The sequence below is a fragment of the Canis lupus genome, chromosome 27 (assembly GCF_011100685.1).
Source record: "Canis lupus familiaris isolate Mischka breed German Shepherd chromosome 27, alternate assembly UU_Cfam_GSD_1.0, whole genome shotgun sequence".
In the NCBI taxonomy this organism is placed as follows: domain Eukaryota; kingdom Metazoa; phylum Chordata; class Mammalia; order Carnivora; family Canidae; genus Canis; species Canis lupus.
In genome coordinates this window covers 21,854,753-21,874,580 of record NC_049248.1, presented here as the reverse complement: position 1 = coordinate 21,874,580, position 19,828 = coordinate 21,854,753, and the positions used below count along the sequence as shown (strand labels likewise).

General features: G+C 43.3%; 1 pseudogene; it reads left to right on the top strand.

The window, feature by feature from the left end:
• Positions 1 to 10,365: 10,365 nt before the first annotated feature.
• Positions 10,366 to 13,633, top strand: LOC100687416 (annotated as a pseudogene).
• Positions 13,634 to 19,828: the final 6,195 nt, after the last annotated feature.

Here is a 19,828-nt window from a genome sequence, read left to right as displayed (position 1 = left end):
ACAGGGTATTCTGGGACTATCTGTGCCCATTTTAGGCCACACTTGACCTCTTAGCTTTCTTTTCAATTTTCCAAGATTTTCAAGATTCTACCAATGTTTATTGACTAGTCAATATGTGCTAGTGACATATAATTAAGATAGACATGGTCTCTGCCCTCAGGGAGAGAGATCACTTAATAGTTTCAATAAAAAGAAAACAATCATGTTTATTGAAAGTGTACTACACAAGAGGCTCAGAATTTGTATTCCCTTTAATCTTATCCTGCAATCTTCTTGCATTCCCTGGCCCTGAGATCTCCACATGTCAGACATCTGGGTGTCATTATTACACACCATCTCCTCCCTGTAGTGTCAGCCTGGTGTTCCAATTTTCCAATCCTGCAGCATTGGTGTTATATTTTCACCCCTAAAGCACCAACATACAAGTTCTAGGCACAATGGTTCTGGAGCCTCAAGCCCTTTGGCCCCAAGACTCTTAGATTATGACTGTGAGGATCCCTGGGTGGCGCAGCGGTTTGGCGCCTGCCTTTGGCCCAGGGCGCGATCCTGGAGACCCGGGATCGAATCCCACATCAGGGCTCCCGGTGCATGGAGCCTGCTTCTCCCTCTGCCTGTGTCTCTGCCTCTCTCTCTCTGTGACTATCATAAATTAAAAAAAAAAGTCTTTAAAAAAAAAAATTATGACTGTGAAAAAGAAAGTAACTGCTCAAATGCTTTAGTCAGTTACTGCTGCAACAATGCTGCAGAATACACCACTCCAAGCTCAGTGGTTTAAAACTACAAGCATTCAAAAATAAATAAATAGGGGTGCCTGGCTGGCAAATAGCATGTGACTCTTGATCGAATAGCACGTGACTCTTGAACTTGGGATTTCGAACCTCACACTGGTGTAGAAATTACTTAAGAATAAAATCTTAAAAAAATAAAAAAATTAAAAAATAAATATAAAGCTACAAGCAATCATTTTTCTCTTACAGGTCTGTGGGTTGCTTGCTCCTTAGCTCTTCTAGGCAAGAATTCTTTTTTTTTTTTTAATATTTTATTTATTTATTTGTGAGAGACAGAGCGGGGGCGGGGGGGGGCAGAGACACAGGCAGAGGGAGAAGCAGACCTCATGCAGGGAGCCTGACCTGGGACTTGATCCCAGGTCATCCAGGATCAGGCCCTGGGCTAAAGGCTGCGCTAAACCGCTGAGCCACCCGGACTGCCCAAGATTCTTTTTTTTTTTTTTTAAGATTTTATTTATTTATTCATGGGAGTGCAGAGAGAGAGGCAGAGGGAGAAGCAGGCTCCATGCAGGGAGCCTGATGTGGGACTCAATCCTGGGACTTGATCCGGGACTCCAGGATCACGACCTGAGCTGAAGGTAGACACTTAACCTCTGAGCCACCCAGGCGTCGTCCCTCTAGGCAAGAGTCTTATCTCTGATCTCTGGGTTCCAAGTTCCAGGTTGCAGGTTGGGTTCAGGAATGCTCCATATGATTCTACAGCAGCCATTCAGGTCAAATCACCACAGCACAACAGGACAAGATAAGCTTTGCATACATCTAAAGCCTGTGCTCACATAATTTACTATTTCATCATCATATACTGTTGATTAAAGCAAGTCACATGGCTATCCCACAAATCATTAGGACAGGGAAATAGAGTCTATGCGAAGTTGGAAGGAGAGTGGAGTGAATTTTTGTGGAACATAATGTATTACACCAAGATTTCCAGGAAAAGAGGCACAGAGGGGGGCAGGACACAGAAAAGCTGAATTCTGGGCATGATTAGAGATGGAAAAGCCCACCCCCCCGCAACACTACCTATCAGGAGATAATATGGAGGACCCACCTCAGTGAGTGTAATGATAATAGTGATGAAATAATATATCATAAAAAATTCATTGATCTAGAGTGAAAACTAAAATACTAGAAATAAAATAAAATAATATATTTAACAGCTATTTTGCAGAAATTAACAGGAAAAAAAGATTAAATAAAAGGATAGATTAGATTGGATTAAAGAGATGGATAAATCCAAGATTTTTTAAATTAATTATTTTTATTATTTATTTATTTTTGTATATTTTTTATTGGAGTTCAATTTACCAACATATAGTATAACACCCAGCGCTCATCCGGTCAAGTGTCTCCTCAGTGCCCATCACCCAGTCACCCATCCCCCCACCCAACTCCCCTTCCACTACCCCTTGTTCATTTCCCAGAGTTAGGAGTCTCTCATGTTCTGTCATCCTCACTGATATTTCCCACTTATTTCCTCTCCTTTCCCCTTTAATCCCTTTCACTGTTTTTTATATTCCCCGTATAAGTGAAATCATACAATGTTTGCCCCTCTCCGACTGACTTCACTCAGCATAATACACTCCATTTGAAACCACTGGAAGCAAATGGTGGGTATTTGTCGTTTCTAATGGCTGAGGAATATTCCATTGTATACATAAACCACATCTTCTTTATCCACTCATCTTTCGATGGACACCGAGGCTCCTCCACAGTTTGGCTATTGTGGACATTGCTGCTAGAAACATCGGGGTGCAGGTGTCCCGGTGATTCATCGCATCTGTATCTTTGGGGTAAATCCCCAGCAGTGCAATTGCTGGGTCGTAGGGCAGGTCTATTTGTAACTCTTTGAGGAACCTCCACACAGTTTTCCAGAGTGGCTGCACCAGTTCACATTCCCACCAACAGTGTAAGAGGGTTCCCTTTTCTCCGCATCCTCTCCAACATTTGTGGTTTCCTGCCTTGTTAATTTTCCCCATTCTCACTGGTGTGAGGTGGTATCTCATTGTGGTTTTGATTTGTATTTCCCTGATGGCAAGTGATGCGGAGCATTTTCTCATGTGCTTGTTGGCCATGTCTATGTCTTCCTCTGTGAGATTTCTCTTCATGTCTTTTGCCCATTTCATGATTGGATTGTTTGTTTCTTTGCTGTTGAGTTTAATAAGTTCTTTATAGATCTTGGATACTAGCCCTTTACCCTGATACGTCATTTGCAAATATCTTCTCCCATTCTGTAGGTTGTCTTTTAGTTTTGTTGACTGTTTCTTTTGCTGTGCAGAAGCTTTTTATCTTGATGAAGTCCCAATAGTTCATTTTTGCTTTTGTTTCCTTTGCCTTCGTGGATGTATCTTGCAAGAAGTTGCTGTGGCCAAGTTCAAAAAGGCTGTTGCCTGTGTTCTCCTCTAGGATTTTGATGGATTCTTGTCTCACATTTAGATCTTTCATCCATTTTGAGTTTATCTTTGTGTATGGTGTAAGAGAATGGTCTAGTTTCATTCTTGTGCATGTGGCTGCCCAATTTTCCCAGCACCATTTATTGAAGAGACTGTCCTTTTTCCAGTGGATAGTCTTTCCTGCTTTAAGTTTTTTTTTTTTTTTTTAGATTTCATTTATTTATTTGAAAGAGAAAGAGAGCACACAAGCAGGGGGTGCAGGAAGCAGACTCCCTGCTAAGCAGGGAGTCTGACATGGGGCTTGATCTCAGGACCCTGAAATCATGATCTGAGTCGAAACACTTAACCACCTGAGCCATGCAGGATCCCCAATCCAGGATATTTTTGTATACAAATCTATGTGACTTCTTAAAGTACAATAAACAAAATCCAGAGAGTTGTGAGGGGTCTGAGAAATAATCAGTGGTATTGTGATTTTTTTTAAAGATTTTTATTTCTTCATGAGAGACACACAGAGAGAGAAAGAGAGAGGCAGAGACACAGGCAGAGGGAGAAGCAGGCCCACGCAGGGAGCCTGACACGGGACTCAATCCCGGGACCCCAGGACCACGCCTCAGGCTGAAGGCAGGCGCTAAACCACTGAGCCACCCAGGGATCCCCCGATATTGTGATTTATAATAAAAAAATACATTTGGTCTTTGTCTCATTCCTGGCACAGAGCTCCTGAAACCCTTGTAAATTCCTAAGAGATAAGAGCACTGGGAGAATCTTTTGTTCTAATGAGGCAACTCTAGGTGGGCTCCTGGATGGCTTCTGGATGCAGGCTGATAAGATTAAGCTATGATTGGAAATTTGGAATTTTCAGCCTCATACCCCACACACCAGGGGAAAGAGGCTAGAAATGGAGCTAATTATTGATCATTAAATATATGAGGAAGCCTCCATAAAATCCCAAAAGTATGGAGTTCAGAGTGCTTCCAGGGCTGCTGCATATATCCACATACCCCAATTCTACAGAGACAGAAGCTCCTGTGCTCAGGGTGCTCCCATACCTCACCCTATGTATCTCTTCATCTAGCTTTTCATCTGTATCTTTCATCAAACTACTTAATAAACTAGTAAACATGTTTCATTGGGTTCTGTAAGCCACTTTATTGAATTAACTGCACCAAAGAAGGAGTCATGGGAACCTCAGACCTATTGCCAGTCAGAATCACAGGTGACAAACTGGACTTGTGATTGGCATTTGAAGTGTAGTGGGAATAGTTTTGTGGGACTGAGGACTTAAGCTGTGGGATCTGATGCTATTTCCAGGTAGATAGGGTCAGAATTGAATTAAATGAAATCGTAGGACAGCCAGCTGGTGTCAGAGAATTGCTTGGAGTGGAGAAAAAACTCCCACACTTTGAAATCGGGTGCAGAATCTTAATCTTCAAAAATAACTGTCAACTATTCTTCTCAATCCTATGCAACACATGATGGTTCTCTCATCCAGATTATCTTGTGACTTGTTTTGACCAATGAACTATGGGCAAAGTTATACTGTGCAGTTATGCACTTTTCCTTTAAGGGGTCATCTTGAACATTTCAGCCTCAACTGAGCTCCCAGCTGAACGTAGCTGTTAGAGTAATCCTACTCAATACCATATTAACAGATTTGCTATTCACTTCAGTCTAGCCAACTCACAGGATCATGAGAAATTCTAAAGTTTTTAAGCCATTAAGTTTGGGGATAGTTTGGTACTCAGTAATAGATACTTCATAGAGAAATTGGTACTGGGCATGGAGTTCAGTTATAATAAAAAGCATAAAATATGCAGTGTTAGCTTTTGGACTGGGTGGTGGGCAGAGAATGGACAGATACAAGGACTGTATATTGTAAAAGCCTGGAAAAGCAGTGAGGAGACTGTTGATAAAGACAAGACAAATATCAAAAATAATATTTAGTGGAAATTGGCAAAGATTTTATTACTGGAGACTAGAAAAAGAGAATCCAAAGTATGTAGTAGTAGAACAATTAGCAAGCCTGCCATCTGAGTAGCTTGGAAGAGAAAAGTATTCAGTGAACCTATAGATTTATTTGTGGAGATTTCCAGACAGAACATTAAAAGCATCAATTGGTCTCTTTAGCAACAACATATGATAAAGTATTACAAGAGAAAGAGGAGGGTAAAAAGGGATTGTTCAGTTTGCAAGTGGAATTTAAAGGACATACACAAGGCTATGACAGTCTTTCCAGTAAGCAAAGATGTCTCAAGGCAAGAAATGTCTTCAGAACAAAGTTAAAATGCAGAGTTCTGCCAGTAAAACACAGTCACAATCAAGGCAAGTGCAGCTGTAAGACCTTTAGTTAAGGCTTCAAAACGAGGGATGCCTGGGTGGCTCAGCGGTTGGGTGTCTGCCTTTGGCCTGGAGCGTGATCCTGGAGACCCGAGATAGAGTCCCACAACAGGCTCCCTGCATGGAGCCTGCTTCTCCCTCTGCCTGTGTCTCTGCCTCTCTCTGTGTGTCGCTCATGAATAAATAAATAAAATCTTGAAAAAAAAACCAAAAAAAACAAGACCTCAAAATGAGAGGGTACCTGGCTGGGTCAGTCAATAGAGCAGGTGACTCTTGATCTCAGGGTCATGAATTCAAGTCCCATGTTGGCTGTAGCACCTGCTTAAAAAAGGGGGGGGGGAACACTTGGGTAGCTCAGTGGTTGAGCATTGCCTTTGGCTCAGGTAGTGATTCTGGTGAACCTAAGTGAATCTTAAAAAAAAAAAAAAGACTTCAGAATGACTTAAGGAAGTGTCTTGTAAATTCATAGATTTCTATGGAAAGGTATTTCTAAGAATCATAGGGGATCATCCCATAGTAGCCTAATATGCCCCAAGTAGAGAAAGGGCTGTCTTGTTTTTTTTTTTTTTTTTAGATTTTATTTATTAATTCATGAGAGACACAGAGAGAGAGGCAGGCAGAGACACAGGCAGAGGGAGAAGCAAGCTCCACGTAGGGAGCCTGATGTGGGACTCCATCCGGGGACTCCAGGATCACACCCTGGGCGGAAAGCAGGGGGCCAAACTGCTGAGCCACCCACGGATCCCGAGAAAGGGGCTATCTTGCAAACAACTATCAAAATGGCTTTTGAAGCCCATATAGAATGAACCCCCAAAAGATTTTTTTTAAGGTTTTATTTATTTATTCAGGGCTAAACCACTGAGCCACCCAGGGATCCCCCCTGAAAAAGATTTACATACAACTTCCAAAATCATTAAAAGAATTGTCCCAGCAAAAGCATCATTATCTTATACCAAGGGATAAAGTTAACTTTGAAAGAAGCCTCTGGGCCCAGACCTTTTTTTTTTTTTTTTTTAATTTTATTTATTCATGAGAGACAGAGAGAGAAGGAGACTCCATGTAGGGAGCCCGACGTGGGACTCGATACCAGGTCTCCAGGATCACACCCCTGGTGAAAGCAGCGCTAAACCACTGAGCTACCCTGGGCCCAGAACTTCTGATGGAAGAAAGCAGGCTGTGAGAATTACTTATAGAAAAAGAATGATAATTTAGGCAGACCAAAGATCGCACAGAGGCCAAAACCAAGAATCCATAGAACAGTGAATTCAGAAAACTTTCAGAGAACAGAAGTAGGACCCATCTCTGGAGGTTGGGAAATGGCTACATGCACTTCCCAGATTTCAGCAATGGACAGTGACTAGTAGGCGTCTTCTATTTCCTGCTTTTAGGACATGAGCTTCTCTTGTAGTTATCCTATACTTTTCTCACTCATATATATAAGTGTAGTCAGGTGTAGGGCATGGGGGAGACAGGTGTTTTTAACTCACAGGTCTCCAGATCAAGATTAACTGAACCTGGGGAGTCTTCTCCACCTTTGGACTTAGATGACAAAAGCTTAGTTTTTTTTTTTTTTTTTTTAAGATTTTATTTATTTGGGCAGTCCCGGTGGCTCAGCGGTTTAGCTCCTGCCTTCAGCCCAGGGCGTGATCCTCGAGTCCTGGGATCAAGTCCCACGTCGGGCTCCCTGCATGGAGCCTGCTTCTCCCTCGGCCTGTGTCTCTGCCTCTCTCCCTCTCTGTGTTTCTCATGAATAAATAAATAAAATCTTAAAAAAAAAATCACCAAATTACTGGGGTGGTTTATTATACAACAATAACTAATGAAAACAGGATATATGAGAATATTTTGGGATGGTGGGACACATTTAGGGAAATAATGACAATAATTAAGGCTTCAAAAAAAATTAAGGCTTCAAACATGTTGAATTTGAGATAAGAGTGGGATATATAAACAAATGTTCTGCTATCAAATTTATAATGCCTTTAAGAAGAGTAAAACAAGATTATATATTTATATAATATCTTAACCAATTTATGCAATTATTCACTGCTAATCTATTACGTACCAGGGGTTGAAAGATAATGTATTTCAAGAGACTTAAACTATTTTAGCCAGTTAATAATTTCTGAATATTTTTGTAAATACTGGTAGCTTCTACCAATGAAAAGTAGGCATGACTATTTCTCCACTCTCCTCCCTTCTTAACAGACTTGATATCAGTGGTATCAAGTCATAGACCAAATTCTGACAAATGCATAAGATATAGGAATGGTCTTTCCTTGACATGAATGCAAAATTCTAAAAAAAAAAAAAATGACTGCAGAATTCTATCTAGAAACATATATTAAGATGGTAAATCAAACCAAAATCATAGTATTAATATTTTATGGTAGGTTTGAGAATATGCTCTTCATCTTTGGTTTATTTTAGTGTTTTCAGGGGTTTGAAAGATTTAATATTTTATAGATTATCCTCATGATTCTAATATGAAAAGCTTCATAGAGGCAGCTGTGTGGCTCAGTTGGTTAAATATCCAACTCTTGGTTTTGGCTCAGGTCATGATCTCAGGGTTGTGAGATCTCAGGTCATGATCTCAGGCTCCATGATCAGTGCAGAATCAGCTTGAGATTCTTTTCCCCTCCCTCTTCCTCCCCCTGCTTGTGCTCATGTGCTTTTTTCTTCCTCTCTCAAATAAATAAATAAATGGTAAAGAAGAAAAGAAAAAGACAACATCAAGTGCTGGAGAGACTATAAAGGAACTTAGGCTTATAGATTTCTGTAGGGAATGCAAATGGTGTGACTGCTTTGGAAAAGTTTAGCTTATTTTATTTTTTTAGATTTTTAAATTTATTTGACAGAGTGAGAAAGCTCAAGCAGGAGGAAAAACAGAGGGAGCCTGATGCAGGGCTCAGTCCCAGAACCCTGGGATCATGACCTCAGTCGAAGGCAGACACTTAACTGACTGAGCCCCCCAGAAGCCTGTAGTTTGGCATTAAAAATTTTTTTTAAAAGATTTTATTTATTTATTCATGAAAGGCACACAGAGAGAGGCAGAGACACAACACAGACAGAGGGAGAAGCAGGCTCCATGCAGGGAGCTCGATATGGGACTCCATCCTGGGACTCCAGGACCATGTCCTGGGCGGAAGGGAGGCACCAAACCGCTGAGCCACCCAAGGATTCCCTGGCATTTTTTAATTTTTAATTTTATTTATTTATTTATTTATTTATTTATTTATTTATTTATTTATAAGATTTTATTTATTTATTCATGAGAGAGAGAGAGAGAGAGATAGGCAGAGGGAAAAGCAGCCTTCATGCAGGGAGCCTGACATGGGACTCATCCAGGGTCTCCAAGATCACATCCCGGACTGAAGGCGGTGCTAAACCGCTGCGACATCGGGGCTGCGCCCTGGCATTTTTTTTAAGAAACAAAGTTAAGCATACATTTATAGCACAACCCAGCAATTCCACGTTGGTATTTATCCAAAGGGAATGAAAACGTTTCATTTCATTTCATACCTGCAAAAGGACTTGATCCTGAATATTCAAAGCAATTTTATTCTTAATAGCTCTAAACTGGACCCAACCCAAATGTCCATCACGAAGTGAATGGAGGGGTGCCTGAGTGACTCAGTCATTTGGGTGTCTGACTCTTGATTTCAGCTCAGGTCATGATATCAGGGTCGTGAGATGGAACCCCAAGCCGGCTCCGTACTGGGCATGGAGTCTTCCTCCCTCTCTCACTGCCCCTTCTCCCCTTCTCTCTTTTTTTTTTTTTTTTTAAAGATTTTATTTATTTATTCATGAGGGACACAGAGAGAAGGAGAGGCAGAGAGACACAGGGAGAGGGAGAAGCAGGCTCCACGCAGGGAGCCCGATGTGGGACTCGATCCGGGGTCTCCAGGATCAGGCCCCGGGCTGAAGGCGGCGCTAAACCGCTGAGCCACCCGGGCTGCCCTCCCCTTCTCTCTTAAAAAAAAAAATAAATAAAATAAAAATAAAATAAAATAAAATAAAATAAAATAAAATAAAATAAAATAAAATAAAATAAAAAACCTAAATGGATAAGCAAACAGGTTTCCTTTTATTGCTAAGTAGCATTTCATTGTATGGATGTACCATTGAACGTACTATTTTTGTTTCCTATTCTCTCTCTCTCTAAACTAACTAAATAAATCTTTAAAATGGCTATACCGGGGTGGCTCAGTTGATAGAGTATGTGACTTTTTTTTTCCCCCAGGTGCCCTTGGCATGTGACTTTTTTTTTTTTAAAGATTTTATTTATTTATTCAAGAGAGACACACAGAGAGAGGCAGAGACACAGGCAGAGGGAGAAGCAGGCTCCATGCAGGGAGCCCGATGTGGGACTCGATTCCAAGACTCCAAGCTCACGCCCTGGGCCAAAGACAGGCGCTAAACCGCTGAGCCACTCAGGGATCCCCTGGGCATGTAACTTTTGATCTGAGGTTTGTGAATTCGAGCCCCACAGGGGATAGAGAAGTTAAATAAACTTCAAAAATAAATAAATAAATAAATAAATAAATAAATAAATAAATAAATAAATAAATAAATAAAATGGCTCTACATTTTGCACTTCCACCAGCAATTCCTAATTGTTATGAACTGAATTGTGTCCCCCCACTCAAATTTATGTGTTGAAGCCCTAAGCCCCCAATGTGAGCATATTTGTACATAAAGCCTTTAAAGATACAATAAAGGGGCGGTGGGTTGGGGCGCAGCGGGGCAGCGCAGCCTGCTCTGAGGCGGCTGGTGGTTGGGCGGGGAGTTGCGAGGGGGGTGCTCAGGGGAGCGGGAGTGGGGGGCGGGGGCGGCGTGCGCGGATGATGGCCAAGTCTTCGGACAAGCTCTACTGGGTCGAGTACGCCTAGGGCGGGCGCGCGTCTTGCAAGAAATGCAGCGAGCGCATCCCCAAGGACTCGCTGTGCATGGCCATCATGGTGCAGTCACCCATGTTCGATGGAAAAGTCCCACACTGGTACCACTTTTCCTGCTTCTGGAAGGTCGGCCACTCCATCCGGCACCCCGACGTGGAGGTGGACAGGTTCTCTGCGCCCAGGTGGGACAACCAGCAGAAAGTCAGGAAGACTGCGGAGGCTGGAGGCGTGACAGGCAAAGGCCAGGATGGAGGAGACGGCAAGACAGACAAGACGCTGGCTGACTTCGCAGCCCAATTCGCCAAGTCCAACAGAAGCACGTGCAAGGGCTGCCTGGAGAAGATAGAAAAGGGCCAGATACGCCTGTCCAAGAAGACGCTGGATCCAGAGAAGCCCCAACTAGGCATGATTGACCGCTGGTGCCACCCAAACTGCTTTGTTAAGAACAGGGAGGAGCTAGGGTTCGGGCCTGAGTACAGCACCAGCCAGTTCAAGGGCTTTGGCTTCCTTACTCCAGAGGATAAAGAAGGCCTGAAGAAGCAGTTCCTGGGAGTCAAGAGTGAAGGGAAGAGGGAAGGTGTGAGGTGGATGGGATAGATGAAGTGGCCAAGAAGAAATCTAAAAAAGAAAAAGATAAGAACAGTAGGCTTGAGAAGGCCCTGAAGGCCCAGAACGAGCTGATCTGGAACATCAAGAACGAGCTAAAGAAAGTGTGTTCTATGAATGACCTGAAAGAGCTGTTCATCTTCAACACGTAGCAAGTGTCATCTGGGGAGTCTGCGGTCTTGGACTGAGTGACTGATGGCATGGTGTTCAGTGCCCTCCTTCCCTGTGATGGAGGAATGCTCGGGCCAGCTGGTCTTCAAGAGTGATGCCTGGGATCCCTGGGTGGTGCAGCGGTTTAGCGCCTGCCTTTGGCCCAGGGCACGATCCTGGAGACCCGGGATCGAATCCCAGGTCAGGCTCCCGGTGCATGGAGCCTGCTTCTCCCTCTGCCTGTGTCTCTGCCTCTCCTTCTGCCTGTGTCTCTGCGCCTCTCTCTCTCTCTCTCTCTCTGTGACTATCATAAATAAATAAAAATTAAAAAAAAAAAAAAAAGAGTGATGCCTACCACTGTACCGGGGATGTCACTGCCTGGACCAAATGTATGGTCAAAACATAGACACCCAGCTGGAAGAGTGGGTGACCCCAAAGGAATTCCAAGAAATCTCTTATGTCAAGAAATTGAAGATCAAAAAGCAGGACTGGATATTTCCCCCTGAGATCAGTGCCCCAGTGGCAGTTGCACCCCCGCCGTCTACTGCCTCGGCGCCTGCTGGCGTGAACAGCTCTGCTCCACCAGGTAAGCTGTTATCCAACATGAAGATCCTGACTCTTGGGAAACTCTCACTAAACAAGGATGAGGTGAAGGCCATGACTGAGGAACTCAGGGGAAAGTTGACGGGCACAGCCAACAGGCCTCCCTGTTCATCAGTACCAAAAAGGAGGTGGAGAAGATGAACAAGAAGATGGAGGAAGTGAGAGAGGCCAGCATCCGAGTGGTGTCTGTGGATTTCCTCCGGGACGTGTCCAATTCCACCAGGAGCCTTCAGGACTTGCTCTCTGCCCATGTCCTGGCTCCCTGGGGGGCCAAGGTGAAGGCGGAGCCAGCAGAGCCTGCGGCCCCTAAAGCCAAATTGGGAACTGCGTTCTCCAAGAACAGCAAGGGCCCCGTCAAGGAGGAAGACGTCAACAGATCTGAGAAGAGAATAAAATTAACTCTGAAAGGTGGTGCTGCTGTTGATCTGGATTCGGGTCTGGAACACTCTGCACACGTCCTGGAGAAAGGTGGGAAGGTGTTCAGCGCCACCCTAGGCCTGGTAGACATCGTGAAGGGAACCAACTCCTATTACAAGCTGCAGCTTGTGATGACAAAGAAAGTAGGTACTGGATCTTCAGGTCCTGGGGCCATGTGGGCACCATGATTGGCAGCAACAAACTGGAGCAGTTGCCATCCAAGGAGGAAGCCATGGAGCACTTTATGAAATTGTATAAAGAGAAAACTGGGGATGCCTGGCATGCCAAGAACTTCACAGAGCATCCCAAAAAATTCTGCCCTCTGGAGATTGACTATGGCCGGGACGAAGAGGCAGTGAAGAAGCTGATGGTGAAGCCTGGCACCAAGTCCAAGCTCCTCAAGCCCATGCAGGACCTCATTGATGATCTTTGACATAGAAATTATGAAGAAAGCCATGGTGGATGGAATATGAGATTGACTCTCAGAATATGCCCTTTGGGAAGCTGAGCAAATGGCAGATTCAGGCTGCGTACTCCATCCTCAGTGAGGAGCAGCAGGCAGTGTCCCAGGGCAGCAATGACTCCCAGATCCTGGATCTCACAAATTGCTTCTACACCCTGATCCCCCACGACTTTAGGATGAAGAAGCCCCACTCCTGAACAATGCAGATTGTGTGCAGGCCAAGGGGGAAATGCTGGCCAACCTGCTGGAGGCCTACAGTTTGCTCAGGGGTGGCTCTGATGACAGCAGCAAGGACCCCATTGACGTCAACTATGAGATGCTCAAGACTGACATTAAGGTGGTGAACAGAGATTCTGAGGAAGCAGAGACCAGCAGGAAGTATGTTAAGAACACTCACCCGACCATGCACAACGCATATGACCTGGAGGTAGTTGATATTTTTAAGATCCAGTGTGAAGGCGAGAGCCAGCACTACAAGCCCTTCAAGCAGCTGCATAACCGGAGGTTGCTGTGGCACGGGTCCAGGACCACCAACTTCACGGGGATCCTGTCCCAGGGCCTCTGGATAGTCCCCCCCACCCAGGCCTGTGATAGGTTACATGTTTGGTAAAGGGATCTATTTTGCCAACATGGTCTCCAAGAGTGCCACCTACTGCCACACGTCCCAGGGAGACCCCATAGACCTGATCCTGCTGGGAGAAGTTGCCCTAGGGAACATGTATGAACTAAAAGCACACTTCACATATCAGCAAACTACCCAAGGGCAAGCACAGGGTCACAGGTTTGGGCATGATGACCCTTGACCCTTCCGCTAGTATTAGTCTGGCTGGCGTAGAAGTCCCTCTTGGAACTAGGATCTCCTCTGGGGTCAACGACGCCTGCCTGCTGTATTACGAGTACATTGTCTACGACTTCACTCAGGTCAATCTGAAATACCTGCTGAAGCTCAAGTTCAACTTCAAGATGTCCCTGTGGTGAGCTGGGGCGAGAGGCTGAGGCATAGCCCGGTGGCAGGGATGAGGATGCCCAGCACCCCGCACTGCCTGACCGGGCCAAGGCCGCCACCCCGCCGCCCGAGATCCACCTCCACTCAGTCTCCTTAGGAAGGATTTTCTATGACTGTTTGCTCACGTGTTAAGCGATGTTTGCCCACTTTTCAAATCCCTTGTTTGTATGGGTCTGGGAGTCGGGCATGGGTGGGGTCCCCCTGCGGCCAGCACCCTGGTGGGGACGACTGACAGTAAGAGAGGAAGGGGGTTCTAGACTAGTCCTGCAGGAAGAACCCTGCGCATCACAATGTCTGCCTTACTCACTGGCTTCCTGGGGGGTGGGGGGAGGTGGGGGTGGAGGGACTATTCCTTCCACCCTTCTAAGTGTTCACGTTTAGTTCAGTTTTGGAAAAATGTTATGCATTTATTTTGAGGTAAAAATAAAAACTAATTTCATACTAAAAAAAATTAAAAATATATAATAAAGGTTAAATGAGTTCATGAGGGTGAAGACCTAATCCAATAGGAGTAGTATCCTTATAAGAAAAGAGACAGTAGAAGTCCACACACACAGAAGAAAGGTCTAGTGAGGACACAGAGATAGGGGAGTGATATAGTGGCCATCTGCAAATTAAGAGAGGCTTCCCCAGAAACTAACCCATCAGCACCTTGATTTTTGACTTCCAGCCTCCAGAACTGTGAAAAAAAAAATTGATTTTAAGTCTCCTCGACATATTCTGTGATAGCAGCCAGAGCAGACTGATATAGGTATATAGCAGCATCATTGTGGTTTTAATTTTCATTTTCCTAGTGATTAATAATCTGATACCTCTGTTTGTATATTTATTTGACATCTCTAGCTCCTCTTTTTTTCTTTTTAAGATTTTATTTATTCATGAGAGACACAGAGAGAGGCAGAGACACAGGCAGAGGGAGAAGCAGAGGGAGAAGCAGGCTCCATGCAGGGAGCCTGACGTGGGACTGGATCCCGGGTCTCAAGGATCACACCCTGGGCTGAAAGAGGCACTAAACCTCTGAGCCACCCAGGAGTCCCTGCTCTACAAATTTCTTAATGTTAGGATCATTATTTTTACCATGATTCTGTGATTCATCAGCATTTGTATTTGCATATTCTTTGTAAAAATTCAGTTTCAATGTTGAAAAAATTTTTAAAGATTTTATTTATTTATTTGATAGAGAGCACAAGAAGGGGGAGTGGCAGACAGAGGGAGAGGGAGAAGCAGACTCCCTGCTGAGCAGGGAGCCTGATGCAGGGCTTGATCCCAGGACCCTGCTGAAGGCAGACACTTAACCAACTGAGCCAAATGGTGCACTTCTACTTTTGTAAGTAAATAAGAAATCAGTCAATAAAAAAATGAGTAAGGATGCGTGGGTGACTCAGTCTGTTAAGCATCCACTTTTGGCTCAGGATCGAGCCTCACATCAGGCTCTGCTCAGTGGGGAGCCTGCTTCTCCCTCTCTTGTTCCCCCTTCTTGTGTTCTCTCTGTGTCAAATAGAAATTTTTTTAAAGGTTTTATTTATTTATTCATGAGAGACACACAGAGAGAGGCAGAGACATAGGCAGAGAACCAGGCTCCTTGAGGGGAGCCTGATGTGGGACTCAAACCTGGGACTCTGGGACCACGCCTTAAGCTGAAGGCAGATGCTCAACTGCTGAGCCACCCAGGCATTACCCACCACCCCCCTTTTAAAGATTTTATTTATTTGATAGACAGAGTGTGCAAGCAGGGGGAGGGGCAAAGGGAGAGGGAGAAGCAGACCCCCCATTAAGCAGGGAGCCTGATTTGGGGCTCCATCCCATGACACTGGGATCATGACCTTAGCCAAAGGTAGATGCTTAACCTACTAAACCACCCAGGTGCCCTGTCAAATAAAATCTTAAAAAAAAAATCAGTGAAATTAATTGAACAGTCATTTGATCCAATGCATCACATAGTGATAGGTAAGTGGGCTTTCTACACCTGCTCATGTTAAATTTTTGTCTTTCAGCATAGTCTTTAAAAAATGGTACTCACTTTTGAAGTAGATGCCAATGCTTCTTCAAGTGATTTGTCTTCTGGATTTTCAGTAGTCAGTACTATCATTAACTATGGCCCCCATGTAAATAGTGAATGTAAATAGTGCCATACACATTGTGCAAGTTACTATTCCATCATCAATGGAAATACAGTACTTAACTTTTCACTAAACATGCATGTTATGGTTGAATTACGTTGTGTTCTTCTCCAAGATTCATATGAATTGAAGTCCTAGTCTCCAGTACCACAGAATGTGTTCTTATTTGGGTCTGGGGTTTTGCAGATGTAATTAGTTAAGATACAGTCATACTAGAGTAGGGTGGCCCCCTAATCCAGTATCACTGGTGTCCTTATCAAAAGGCTAATTCTGGATATAAGCATGCACACAAGAAGAATATCACGAGAAGATAAGGAAAGAAATTGGGGTGATGGTTCTAAATGCCAAAGATACTAGCAAACCACCAAAAGCTAGGGGACAGGCATGGAATATTTCTCTTAAATAGCCCTCAGAAAAAAACCCTACCCTCCCATACTTCTTTTTAGACTTCTAGCCTCCAGAATTGTGAGACAATAAATTTCTGTAGTTCAAACTGCCAAGTTTGTGGTATTTGTTATGGCAGCCCTAGAAAACTAATAATTGAGTCCATGTGTTAGAGGTAATCACATAATGGGAAGTTCTCTTCATTTACTATCATGTAGAAGAAAATGCTAATTTAAAAAGGAATAAAAATGTGACATTTGAAGTTTATATATGTATTATTAAAACTTAATAGTAGTGGGACAGCTGGGTGGCTCAGTCAGTTGCGCATCTGACTCTAGGTTTTTGGCTCAGGTTGTGATCTCAAGGTCATGAGATGCAGGCTCCACGCTCAGCAGGAATTTGTTTGGATGTTGTCTCCCTCTAACCCTTACCCTGTTAGTTCTTCCTCTCACTCTCAAATAAATAAATCTTTTTTAAAAAAACACAACCCGGGACATCTGGGTGGCTCAGCGGTTGAGCGTCTGCCTTCCACTCAGGAAGGGATCCCAGGATCCGGAATCGAGTTCCGCATCGGGCTTCCTGCATGGAGCCTGCTTCTCCTCCCTCTGCCTATGTCTCTGCCTCTCTCTGTGTGTCTCTCAAGAATAAATAAATAAATCTTTAAAAAAACAAAAACAACACCCCCCCCCCAAAAAAAAAATTTAGTGTCCTTTTGGGACTCCTGGCTGGCTCAATCAGTAAAGCATGGGACTCTTGATCTTGGGGTTGTGAGTTAAATTAGCCCCACATTGGGGATAGAGTGTAGAGATTACTTAAAGATAAAATCTTAAAACAACAATAAAAAATTCAGAAATAAAATATTTAAAAAACAAATAATAAATAAAATAAAATTCCCCTGGCAATATACCCGCTTTGTGCCCATTCCTAGGGTAGGCTGCTCCCACCATCTTATCCTTGGCACACCACTGATCCACATCCTTGTTTAGTGCCTTCCTACATTGTTCTAAGCTAGACCTTATGATTTGCTTTGGCCAATGCAACATTAGTAATCATGATAAAAACAGAGGCTTAGAAAAACACTTATACTTTGGGGCTAGCTCTTTATTTGTAGTCTTGAGATTGCCATGTGAAGAAGTCTGGACTAGTCTGCTACATGGGGGATCACATGGCCCTACCAACAGCAGCACTTACAAGACTTATGAGTGAGCTCTTTTTCTCAGTTCATCCCTGATCAGGTTACCAGATGACTGTAGACAAATGAGTAATCCTAGGTAAAAGAAGCAGAAGAATCTCCCACTTAAGCCTAGCCCAAATTGCTCTGATCCATGAATTATGAACAAATAAAATGGATGTTGTTCTAAGCCACTAAATTTTGGGGTTGATTTTTATGCAGCAATAGATAACTAAAGCATCATCATAAAGATTTTGGCTTTTAGTCTAAATGAAAAAATGGTTTTATGAACTGAATTGTGTCTTCTCCCTGCCCAACCCCCCCATTCACATGTTGAAGTACTAACCCCCCATGCGACTGTATTGAAGATAGAGGAAAGTAAGGTTAAATGAGGTCATATAGGTAGGGCTCTGATCCAATAGTATCAATGTCCTTATTAGGAAAAAACACCAGAGATCTTCCTCACATTTTCTCTGACATGTGAGGACACAGTGAGAAGACAGTCAAGCCAGGAAGGGAACTTTCACCAGAACCCAACCAGGTTGGCACCATGATCTTAGATTTCTGGTTTCTAAGACTGTGAGAATATAAAGTTCTGTTGGTTGAGCTATGCAGTTTATGGCATTTTGTTATGGTTGCCCAAGCTGACTAATACCTATAGGAAGATAGTTTTTGAGCCAAGGAGTGACATGATCTGATCTTTCAAAAAAATTATTCTGGCTGCTACCATGAAGAAAAAACAAACAGAAAACCCATAGGTAGCCAAGGGAAGAAACAAGAAGACCAGTTAGAAAGGTGGTGGAATGATCTAGGTAAGATATAATAGAGGCTTGGACCACATGGGTGGTAGCTGTGCAGATGATGAGAAATGGTAAGAATCTGATTTCTGAATCTACAAACAAGGTTGCTGACAAAATGAATGTGAGGTACAAAAGAAAGACAGTCAAGGATGGCTCAAATAATTTTTGCCTGAGCAAGGAAACAGATAAGATCATTTAATGAGAAGGGGGAGAATACAAACAGCAATTTGGGGAGGATGTACTAGTAAGATCAGGAATTCTGTTGGAGAATATTAGATTTGAAATACCTATTATGTTTCTGCACCCAATATTGATGTGTGGGTTTTTCCCCCCACAATTTTTTTTTTAAAGATTTTATTTATTTATTCATGAGACACACAGAGGCAGAGACACAGGCAGAGAGAGGAGAAGCAGGCTCCATGCAGGGAGCCCGATGTGGGGCTCAATCCCAGGACTCCAGGATCACACCATGGGCCAAAGGCAGATGCTCAACCACTGAGCCACCCAGGCGTCCCTCCCCCCACAATTCTTTCAATAACAGCTGGGTACCCTACAACCTAACTCATTTCTGACACTATCTACTTGATAATAGTCTTAGATCCCATGGGATAAAGACTCAGTCCTACAAGACTGCCCTCCCCCCACTTCAGATTGCAGTGCAAATCCAGGTTGTCACTTCTGTTTCTGACCAAATGACTATAGTTTAGAGATTCCAACAACCCCCTCCTTGGGTTTGATTAACTTGCCAGAGTAACTCATATACTTAGAGAACCATTTGCTTGCTAGATTACCAGTTTCTTATGAAAGGATAATTCAGGAGCAGCCAGATAGAAGAGATGCATAGAGCAAGGTATGTGGGAAAGAACATGGAGCTTCTGTATCCTCTTCAGGAGTGCTACTCAAATTTCCATGTGTTCATAAACCTGGGGACTCTGGCCCTGGTCTTTAGGGTTTTTATGAAGACTCCAATTCTGTAGGCACGATTAAATCACTGGCCATAGATTTAACTTCCAGCCCTCTTCCCCAGAGTTCAGGGGGATAGGACAGAAAATTCCAACCATCTAATCACCAGGTTGGTTCCCCTTGCAGGCAGCACCCATTCTTAGATGCTTTCTAAAGTCTTCTCATTAGCATAAACTTAGGTGTGGTTGAAATAGGTTTGTTTTGAATATCAAGATACATCATTCTTATTACTCAGGAAATTCCTGATTTTTAGGTGCTCTAGGCCAGAAGTGAGATGAAATCCAAATATATATTTCTTGTAAATCACAATATCTATACACATCTAGTCTACAGGAGAAATATTCAGGCTGGAGACAAATTTAGAAGTCATGAGGATAGATAATTTAAAGTCACGAGACTAAGGATTTTCTACGAACTTAGAATAAACTGAGAAGGGAAAATACCAAGATTAATTCCTGGGACACTTGAATATTAAGAGCAACTCTCAAATTATGATTTGTGGCTCCATGGGGTTCTCTTGAGATTTTTATATGGGGTCCTGGAGGTCAGACCTATTTTTGTAATAATACACAAACACTATCTGCCTTTTAAAAATAATGGTATTAAGAATTGCACTAACAATGGTGGGTAAATCTGCTGCCACTTTAGCACAAATCAAGACAGTATCATTGAACTCTATTAGAACCCTTTGTACTTTTCATCATTGCTCTTGTAGTTAAAAGTACCAGT